This window comes from Oncorhynchus tshawytscha, linkage group LG16 (assembly GCF_018296145.1).
Source record: "Oncorhynchus tshawytscha isolate Ot180627B linkage group LG16, Otsh_v2.0, whole genome shotgun sequence".
Classification (NCBI taxonomy): Eukaryota; Metazoa; Chordata; class Actinopteri; order Salmoniformes; family Salmonidae; genus Oncorhynchus; species Oncorhynchus tshawytscha.
Window position 1 is genome coordinate 15,274,003 of NC_056444.1, and position 10,685 is coordinate 15,284,687.

General features: G+C 43.9%; 1 long non-coding RNA gene across 1 annotated transcript; it reads right to left on the reverse strand.

The window, feature by feature from the left end:
* Window positions 1-1,140: 1,140 nt before the first annotated feature.
* On the reverse strand, window positions 1,141-3,203 carry LOC112215367. Its single transcript, XR_002948217.2, has 3 exons — window positions 2,773-3,203; window positions 2,252-2,402; window positions 1,141-1,271 (listed from the first exon to the last, which is right to left on the reverse strand). It is a non-coding gene; the product is annotated as an uncharacterized LOC112215367 (long non-coding RNA).
* Between the last annotated feature and the right edge of the window lie 7,482 nt (window positions 3,204-10,685).

The window sequence follows — 10,685 nt, forward strand, 5'->3', positions numbered from 1 at the left end:
CTTCGACTATTTTGAGAGGAATTTCGAAGTTGATTTAGTCTGAACCGAAGCGAGTTGGATCACCTGCTCCAGATAGTTGGAGCCAGGATCGCCCGGATGGGTAACAACTACCGGGAGTTAGTTGAACGCGTGGCGATTTGTCTCCGGTAAGCTAAATTCTAGTGAATGTTTAAAGCCTTTGATACCGTAATTGATTGATATTAGATATATTTTATGTGCAACCAAGCTCGCAAAAGGGCTCTGTAGTTAAAAGCCCCTATGTGACATATGTATTTTTACAGAATGTTTATTAGGACTATAGCTTTTCCTAAAGTTGGTTTAAAATCATTTTTAATGATGCAATGTTACCAAATTAAAATAACGTCCGGGTGCCTTCTGCCCTGATGAGGGTAGGCTAGTCTTCTCCAGGACCCATTGTTGTTCAAGACAGTAAGTCATTCATCAGAACCCTTTGGGGAAAAGGTTATACTTGGAACCAAAAATGGTTCTTCAAAGGGTTCTCCCTTGGGGACAGCTGGAGAACCCTTTTAGGTACTAGATAGAAAAAACGGTGGTAAGAGTTAGGCTGGGATACAGTTTATTGATAGTCATAGATTGAATTGTACTGTTTCAAGGCATTGTTAATGATGGTTTATGAGTATTACAATATAATTAGTAGAGCATAATAAACTAATGTAGTAGAATATGTGGGTGGAATTTCAAGTTACTCACTATTTTTTATTATATTTCAGATTATTGGTGACAGGAGACTCCTACAGGACCATTGGATTCAGCTTCGGAGTTAGACGGTCCACGGTGGCAGGCATTGCTCCCTCTGTGGCACAAGCCATTTGGGATGTGGTTGGTGAATACATGCCTGTCCCCAAGGAGGAAGACTGGAGGGCCATCGCTGACGAGTTCCTGGAGAGGTGGAATTTCCCCAACTGTCATGGCTCCATTGCTGAGAAATGTAGTAATCCAGGCTCCACCGTACTTGGGTTCGCAAGTCTACAACTACAAGGGTACATATTCAGTTGTACTCTTGGCTGTTGTAGATGCCTTCTACTGTTTCCGTGTCGTCGATGTTGGTGCTTACGGCAAGGGAAGTGATGGTGGGACCCTCCGGGACTCTGCCTTCGGCCAGGCACTTCAGGATGGCACCCTGGAGATTCTACCACCTGCATCACTCCCTGGGGCTGAAGACCTGGGACCTGTTCCCCACGTCTTCGTCGATGACGAGGCCTTCCTTCCCTTTGAGACCCGACCTCATGAGGCCCTACATCTTCCTTGCTCTGACAAAATGCAGGTGGAGAAAAAAAACAATTAGGAAGAGAATGTGTTTTTACTTTCATCTTGTCTTAGATCTGTAAAGGTGTAGGGAAGAAATAAGCAGATTAAGTCTAAATGAGATATTAATAAACAAATGAAACAGCTGACTATAAAAACACAATATAAGTATTCAAGTACAGGAAAGAACATGACAGGTGTGTTTGGGGTAAAAATGTAGAAAAAAATGAAAACTATTGAAAGAGTTGTGTATGTGCGTGTGAAAATGGCACAACTGCAGACAGATACAGGCACTACTCATAAAGCCTAGACGTAGTAGGGGAACTTCAGACATGGTCATAAAGAGAGAGAGGGCAGGGCACTGGAGATCTGAGGTACAGAGAGGAGTGGAGGAGAGTGAATGTGTAGCCACAATACAGGTAAACACACATTTCACCTTTAGTCTTGTAAAAGAACAACAAGAGCATCTGAATTCTCTAGTGTGTCAGCTTCAATTCAGTCAATTTTCATGCAATCTATGTACAACTAATAATGAATGCTATCCTAAGTATTGAGAAACTACTAACAAGGACATAGTAAGCGGAATAAAATTGGAAAATCTCAATAGAGGACAGTTGGAAAATCTCAGTTGCATTTCCTTGATTCCTCGCATCCTCTGTCACGTTCTGACCACGTTCTGACCTTAGTTCCTTTATTATGTCTTTGTGTTAGTTTGGTCAGGGTGTGAGTTGGGGTGGGTAGTCTATGTTATTTTTTCTATGTTGTATTTCTGTGTTTGGCCTGGTATGGTTCTCAATCAGAGGCAGCTGTCGATTGTTGTCTCTGATTGAGAATCATACTTAGGTAGCCTGTTTTCCCTATTTTGGTTGTGGGTGATTGTTTTCTGTTTTGTGCGTATTCCTTACAGAACTGTTTCGTTTTCGTTCGTTATTATTTTTGTCATTTCAGTGTTCAGTTTATTTTGTGTATTAAAATGAACACTTACCACGCTGCACCTTGGTCCTCTTCTCTTTCCACCAACGAGAAGCGTTACATCCTCTCTCCTCACCTCCCGCTCAAAACCCATTGGAGGACAACCAGACAAGTCTCCTCTTCCTGTCCTTCCTTTGAGCTGATCGGCTAAATTGACTCCATCTCTGGAAGGGAAGAGAAAAACAACACATACAAGCATCACATAATATAACACCATAAAAGGTGAAATTTATGTTAACTAAATACTGCTTGTATACTGTAGTTAGTGACATAAATATTGGAACAGTGTTGTAAAGTTGGTCATTCTTGCTGTTTACTCATGTAATTTGTATTTCAGATAAAAAGATGAATATGACTGGCAAATATTTAGACAGCAAACTGTTTTAGGATATTTTCTAACCCAGAAACAACAGCTATACATTTGCCTCATATTAATCCTTTGATCTGAAATACCAATTAGCCTACATAAAAATGACCTACTTCATTGTCGCAATACTTATAACACTACTTGTGTTGTGGAGAGAAAAAACGTACCATTGAACTCGGCATCGAAAGCAGCTGATGAATTTGAACCTTTTCTTTGCTGAGACAGTCTCTTCAGGGTTGGCACCTGTGAGTATCAGGTTTGTCTCCACGGCCACATCCTGTTCAACAAGGTCCTCAGTGACTTCCGTGAGGGTCATAATAATCTCAGGTGGTCATAGATCCAGAGATGCTTCCTCCATTTCATCATCTTCCATGGCTGCACCGGTGGTGGTCATACTTGTGGATGATGTAGACGTTGTAGAGGTTCTCACTGCACCGGTGGTGGTCATACTTGTGGATGATGTAGACGTTGTAGAGGGTCTCACTGCACCGGTGGTGGTCATACTTGTGGATGATGTAGACGTTGTAGAGGTTCTCACTGCACCGGTGGTGGTCATACTTGTGGATGATGTAGACGTTATAGAGGGTCTCGCACCGGTAGAGGCGTGGGTCTCACTTGTAAATGACGTAGAGGGTCTTGATGCACCGGTGGTGGTCATACTTGTGTATGACTAAAGGGTCTGGCTGTAAAATTGCCACTCGTTGCCCGAGGCACAAGCGCCAAGGCTCTTTTCTCTCTCTGATACCTGTCCCTGAGTCCTCTCCACTTCCTCCTACAGTCTTCTTCTACATAGACATGAACATGATAAGCCAAACCATTACCTAACATAACTATAGTTTTTAGAAAGCTATCATGGACATGCAGACAGGTTTGACAGAAATGGTAGCAGAATCCAGATGATGCTGCATATTTTTTTGCGCAAGGACGTTGTCGGTGTGTTCGAGGCTCTGTATTTTCGTAATCTACACATGAAGGCTGTCAGATTCTAGTGCAGTTGTAAGTAATGCTTCGAAAACACTGAGTGTCATTTCGCAAGATAGTATGCATCATCATCTGGATATGTATGCAACAAAAGTTCAACATTCACCTTCTTCTACCATTTCTGTCAAGCCGTCCACGCATACAGTTTGATGCATACATAACACAAGGTATGCACCACACCGAACGCAATGTAAATCTGGTGTACCAAAATGCAATGACGCTGTCGGTGTGGTCGGAGCTGCTAGTTTGGTGCTCTGCAGCCAGGGTTTTCAGATTTCTAGCCTAATGACCTCTCAAAACTGTCCACAAGGTCTGAAATCTAGCCCAATATCTTTTGGGGCAGAAAGAGAGGAGTTGCCACATTTATCCAATAAACTATTTTTCCATAACGTTATCGAGTGAATAAAGAAGGAATATAGACATAATTTGTAATGACGTAGGCTAAGAAGATAAATGTGGTTTTCCATCAAAATAATTATTATTTAGAGTTTAAAAATATGTCCCAAGAGAAAATATAAAAACATTTTCCATCAATGGATGTCGACTTGTGATTAAGCAATAAGGCCCAAGGAGGTGTGGTACGCTATAGGACCAACAATGGCTAAGGGCTGTTCTTAGGACACAATCCTTAGCTGTAGTATATTGTAAGAACAGTCCTTAGCCGTGGTATATTGGCCATATACAACAAATGGCTAAGGGCTGTTCTTAGGACACAATCCTTAGCTGTAGTATATTGTAAGAACAGTCCTTAGCCGTGGTATATTGGCCATATACAACAAATCCCAGAGGTGCCTTATTGCTTAATTATAAACTGGGTGGTTTGAGCCCTGAATTCTGATTGGCTGAAAGCTGTGGTATATCAGACCTTATTTTTTTTAACCTTTATTTAACCAGGCAAGTCAGTTAAGAACACATTCTTATTTTCAATGACGGCCTGGGAACAGTGGGTTAACTGCCTGTTCAGGGGCAGAACGACAGATTTGTCAGCTCGGGGGTTTGAACTCACATACCTTCCGGTTACTAGTCCAACGCTCTAACCACTAGGCTACCCTGCCACCCCACCTATGACACAACGTTTATTTTTACTGCTGTAATTATGTTAGTAACCAGTTTATAATAGCAATACGGCACCTTGGGGTTTGTGATCTATGGCCAATATACCATGGCTGAGGTTTGTGCATAAGAACAGCCCTTTGCCATGGTGCACCACTCCCTAGCATTCTTCTCGCCAATGTCCAGTCTCTTGACAACAAGGTTGATGAAATCCGAGCAAGGGTAGCATTCCAGAGGGACATCAGAGACTGCAACGTTCTCTGCTTCACGGAAACATGGCTAACTGGAGAGACGCAATCCGAAGCGGTGCAGCCAGCGGGTTTCTCCACGCATCGCGCCGACAGAAACGAACATCTTTCTGGTAAGAAGAGGGGCGGGGGCGTATGCCTTATGACTAACGTGACATGGTGTGATGACAGAAACATACAGGAACTCAAATCCTTCTGTTCACCTGATTTAGAATTCCTCACAATCAAATGTAGACCGCATTATCTACCAAGAGAATTCTCTTCGATTATAATCACAGCCGTATATATCCCCCCCCAAGCAGACACATCGATGGCTCTGAACGAACTTTATTTAACTCTCTGCAAACTGGAAACGATTTATCCGGAGGCTGCATTCATTGTAGCTGGGGATTTTAACAAGGCTAATCTGAAAACAAGACTCCCTAAATTTGATCAGCATATCGATTGCGCAACCAGGGGTGGAAAGACCCTGGATCATTGTTACTCTAACTTCCGCGACGCATATAAGGCCCTGCCCCGCCCCCCTTTCGGAAAAGCTGACCACGACTCCATTTTGTTGATCCCTGCCTACAGACAGAAACTAAAACAACAGGCTCCCACGCTGAGGTCTGTCCAACGCTGGTCCGACCAAGCTGACTCCACACTCCAAGACTGCTTCCATCACGTGGACTGGGAGATGTTTCGTATTGCGTCAGACAACAACATTGACGAATACGCTGATTCGGTGTGCGAGTTCATTAGAACCTGCGTTGAAGATGTCGTTCCCATAGCAACGATTAAAACATTCCCTAACCAGAAACCTTGGATTGATGGCAGCATTCGTGTGAAACTGAAGGCACGAACCACTGCTTTTAATCAGGGCAAGGTGTCTGGTAACATGGCTGAATACAAACAGTGCAGCTATTCCCTCCACAAGGCTATCAAACAAGCTAAGTGCCAGTACAGAGACAAAGTAGAATCTCAATTCAACGGCTCAGACACAAGAGGCATGTGGCAGGGTCTACAGTCAATCACGGACTACAGGAAGAAACCCAGCCCAGTCACGGACCAGGATGTCTTGCTCCCAGGCAGACTAAATAACTTTTTTGCCCGCTTTGAGGACAATACAGTGCCACTGACACGGCCTGCAACGAAAACATGCGGTCTCTCCGTCACTGCAGCCGAAGTGAGTAAGACATTTAAACGTGTTAACCCTCGCAAGGCTGCAGGCCCAGACGGCATCCCCAGCCGCGCCCTCAGAGCATGCGCAGACCAGCTGGCCGGTGTGTTTACGGACATATTCAATCAATCCCTATACCAGTCTGCTGTTCCCACATGCTTCAAGAGGGCCACCATTGTTCCTGTTCCCAAGAAAGCTAAGGTAACTGAGCTAAACGACTACCGCCCGTAGCACTCACATCCGTCATCATGAAGTGCTTTGAGAGACTAGTCAAGGACCATATCACCTCCACCCTACCTGACACCCTAGACCCACTCCAATTTGCTTACCGCCCAAATAGGTCCACAGACGATGCAATCTCAACCACACTGCACACTGCCCTAACCCATCTGGACAAGAGGAATACCTATGTGAGAATGCTGTTCATCGACTACAGCTCGGCATTCAACACCATAGTACCCTCCAAGCTCGTCATCAAGCTCGAGACCCTGGGTCTCGACCCCGCCCTGTGCAACTGGGTTCTGGACTTCCTGACGGGCCGCCCCCAGGTGGTGAGGGTAGGCAACAACATCTCCTCCCCGCTGATCCTCAACACTGGGGCCCCACAAGGGTGCGTTCTGAGCCCTCTCCTGTACTCCCTGTTCACCCACGACTGCGTGGCCATGCACGCCTCCAACTCAATCATCAAGTTTGCGGACGACACAACAGTGGTAGGCTTGATTACCAACAACGACGAGACGGCCTACAGGGAGGAGGTGAGGGCCCTCGGAGTGTGGTGTCAGGAAAATAACCTCACACTCAACGTCAACAAAACTAAGGAGATGATTGTGGACTTCAGGAAACAGCAGAGGGAACACCCCCATCCACATCGATGGAACAGTAGTGGAGAGGGTAGCAAGTTTTAAGTTCCTCGGCATACACATCACAGACAAACTGAATTGGTCCACTCACACAGACAGCATCGTGAGGAAGGCGCAGCAGCGCCTCTTCAACCTCAGGAGGCTGAAGAAATTCGGCTTGTCACCAAAAGCACTCACAAACTTCTACAGATGCACAATCGAGAGCATCCTGGCGGGCTGTATCACCGCCTGGTATGGCAACTGCACCGCCCTCAACCGTAAGGCTCTCCAGAGGGTAGTGAGGTCTGCACAACGCATCACCGGGGGCAAACTACCTGCCCTCCAGGACACCTACACCACCCGATGCTACAGGAAGGCCATAAAGATCATCAAGGACATCAACCACCCGAGCCACTGCCTGTTCACCCCGCTGTCATCCAGAAGGCGAGGTCAGTACAGGTGCATCAAAGCTGGGACCGAGAGACTGGAAAACAGCTTCTATCTCAAGGCCATCAGACTGTTAAACAGCCACCACTAACATTGAGTGGCTACTGCCAACACACTGTCAATGACACTGACTCTACTCCAGCCACTTTAATAATGGGAATTGATGGGAAGTGATGTAAATATATCACTAGCCACTTTAAACAATGCTACCTTATATAATGTTACTTACCCTACATTATTCATCTCATATGCATACGTAGATACTGTACTCTATATCATCGACTGCATCCTTATGTAATACATGTATCACTAGCCACTTTAACTATGCCACTTGGTTTACATACTCATCTCATATGTATATACTGTACTCGATATCATCTACTGTATCTTGCCTATGCTGCTCTGTACCATCACTCATTCATATATCCTTATGTACATATTCTTTATCCCCTTACACTGTGTATTAGACAGTAGTTTTTTTTTTGGAATTGTTAGTTAGATTACTTGTTCGTTATTACTGCATTGTCGGAACTAGAAGCACAAGCATTTCGCTACACTCGCATTAACATCTGCTAACCATGTGTATGTGACAAATAAAATTTGATTTGATTTGATTTGGTAAATTGGCCATATACCACACCTCCTTGGGCCTTATTGCTTAAATAAATCTGCATGGCATAACTATAGATAAATCTGACAGGAGAGTTTAAGTGATGAGAGTTGAACAGAGGATCTCAAAATCTCTTTGCAAGGAACACTTGGCCGAAATTCAAAAAACTAATGTTAGGCTATTTTCTGGCAACTGTGCCATTATTATGTGTCAGATGTTAAGACTACAAAGCGTTATAAATGGCCTGTTTGCGAGATTGACTTCAATAGGCATAGGCTACTGACTAAAATCTGGTGTATAATTGCAATGTAATGTTGCCTTTGTTTGCTGAGCTACATGCAGGTAGCCCACAGTAGCCTCTGATAGACCAACATTTAATTTCAGGGAAAAGTCCACAATGACTCATACATTTGTGATGGAGCTGTGACCATGATCACAATTGATAACTTCCAATTTAATTAACTAAACATGGGCATTAATAATTGCATAATATCCACCATGCTAAAACAACAATAAACTGAAGTTATAGGCAAGTTTTTGAATCCAGGTAGGCTACACAAGTGGCACAAAACTCCAGAGATTGTAATTTCAACATATGTATCGTATCAAATGGTATGCTACTAGTTGCCTAATATGGCATATAAATGAATTGGCAAAAGTTGCAAATGTATCATTCTCCACATTTAATGTCAGTTTTATTGTGGACTTTTTCCCCATAAAAGAAGCATGTAAGGGAGTTCCATAACTTCCATTTCAAATTTGAATTTGCGCAGAGCTCGAGAGCCAAGAACTAAGCATGCATAAAACCCTTTGCTTCATACATTTTTCCACAAACATCGACATTGGAATGCAGTTTACTTTAAACGTGCTCTGAGCGAATGTATCTAACGCGATCTAGTACCCTAAAGTCATTTTACAGTGCTTTGTCGCCGCTATATCAGTTCTAGCGCGTTAATGTTTTATGGGAAAAAAGTTTGTCATTATCTAGACACCTATTTCTATCTGAATGGCCTACCTACAACTGGTAAAACAGTTGTCACGACATGCGAGCGTGCTGCTCTGACTCAGTTGCCTGCTGTAGCGCCTACAATCTATGTGCAGCGCTCTATCTATGTGCAGCGCTCTCTCAACACACACACGCGCTCCTCCGGACCTCCACCCTCTCACTCAGTAACAGCCTGCTCACTACCGGATAGTCAGCAACAGCAGGTCACAGTGAAGTCGTTTTTGTTGTTGTTGAGAAATGCCATGGCGGCCACGGGGAAATTTAGAAGTAGCCCAAAAACCCGCAACCAATACATTTTCACCCACAACATAATTTTCAAAGGTGCTCAATTTCTGAGAAAGCCATGGGGAAAATAACGGACATGGCAACTTTGTCTGCAGCTCGAGAACACACGGAAATGGCTACCCTGCCTGCAGCTTGTGAACACACGGAGATGGCTACCCTGCCTGCAGCTTGTGAACACACGGAGATTGCTACCCTGCCTGCAGCTTGTGAACACACGGAGATGGCTACCCTGCCTGCAGCTTGTGAACACACGGAGATGGCTACCCTGCCTGCAGCTTGTGAACACACGGAGATGGCTACCCTGCCTCCAGCTTGTGAACACACGGAGATGGCTACCCTGCCTGCAGCTTGTGAACATCTCATCCAGAGCCTGAAAGCACTCAGCAAGGGAAGATTATGCAAATTGAAAAGCTTAATTGGAAGAAGATTAAAAACCATGTCCCTGGTGATTATGCTAGGTTGAGAGGAGATCACTGGGGTCCGATATCTATGTCCATAGATAATATTAAAGAACATGTGAAGGGAGGAAGAGTGATTGAGGCCAAAAGGTTGATCAGTAGGAAACGGCTAAAGAAGTGAAAGGTTATCAGTGCTGTTGATGTTTGAGAAGGTTTTGTCTGGAAAAGTACAGATAGAATTCCTTACTTTCAATATCAGAGAATTTGTCCCGTCCCCATTGTGGTGTTTTAAATCCCAAAGAATGGACATGTAGCTGTTCAATGTAAAGAAATAAAAAATATGTGCCAAGTGTGGAGGGGTTAAAAAAACGTAGATAAAAAATATAAAAATAAAAACATGAGCTGGCGCACACCCAGAGTAATAGTTTGTGTGGAGGTGCTGACTAACGGACAATAAACTATAAAATATCAAAATAAAGAAAGTCGCACACTCCATGTGTAATCTCCCAGCAATTTAATGGGTATTTACCAACGTTTTGGCACCACTGTGCCTTCCTCAGGGTCACTGTGCTTTCCTCAGGGTCACTGTGCCTTCCTCAGGGTCACTGTGCCTTCCTCAGGGTGCAGCACAGTGATGCGAAACGTTGGTATATACCCATTACATTGCTGGGAGATTACACATGGAGTGTGCGACTATTTATTTAGATAGTTCCAAGTGTGGAGGGGAACATGATTCAGTTGAATGTGGGAGCAATGTCTTAAGTCTCTCATCTTACCTCATTTGCACTCACTGTATATAGACTTTTTGTTTTCTTTTTTCTACTGTATTATTGACTGTATGTTTTGTCTATTCCACGTGTAACTATGTGTTGTTGTATGTGTCGAATTGCTTTGCTTTATCTTGGCCAGGTCGCAGTTGTAAATGAGAACTTGTTCTCAACTAGCCTACCTGGTTAAATAAAAAAGGTTAAGTGATGTAATTGGGGGGGAGTGATAGTGCAGCATTTGGTGGATGTCAGGTGCAGAGAGCAGCTAGAAAGGTTCAGGGATATAA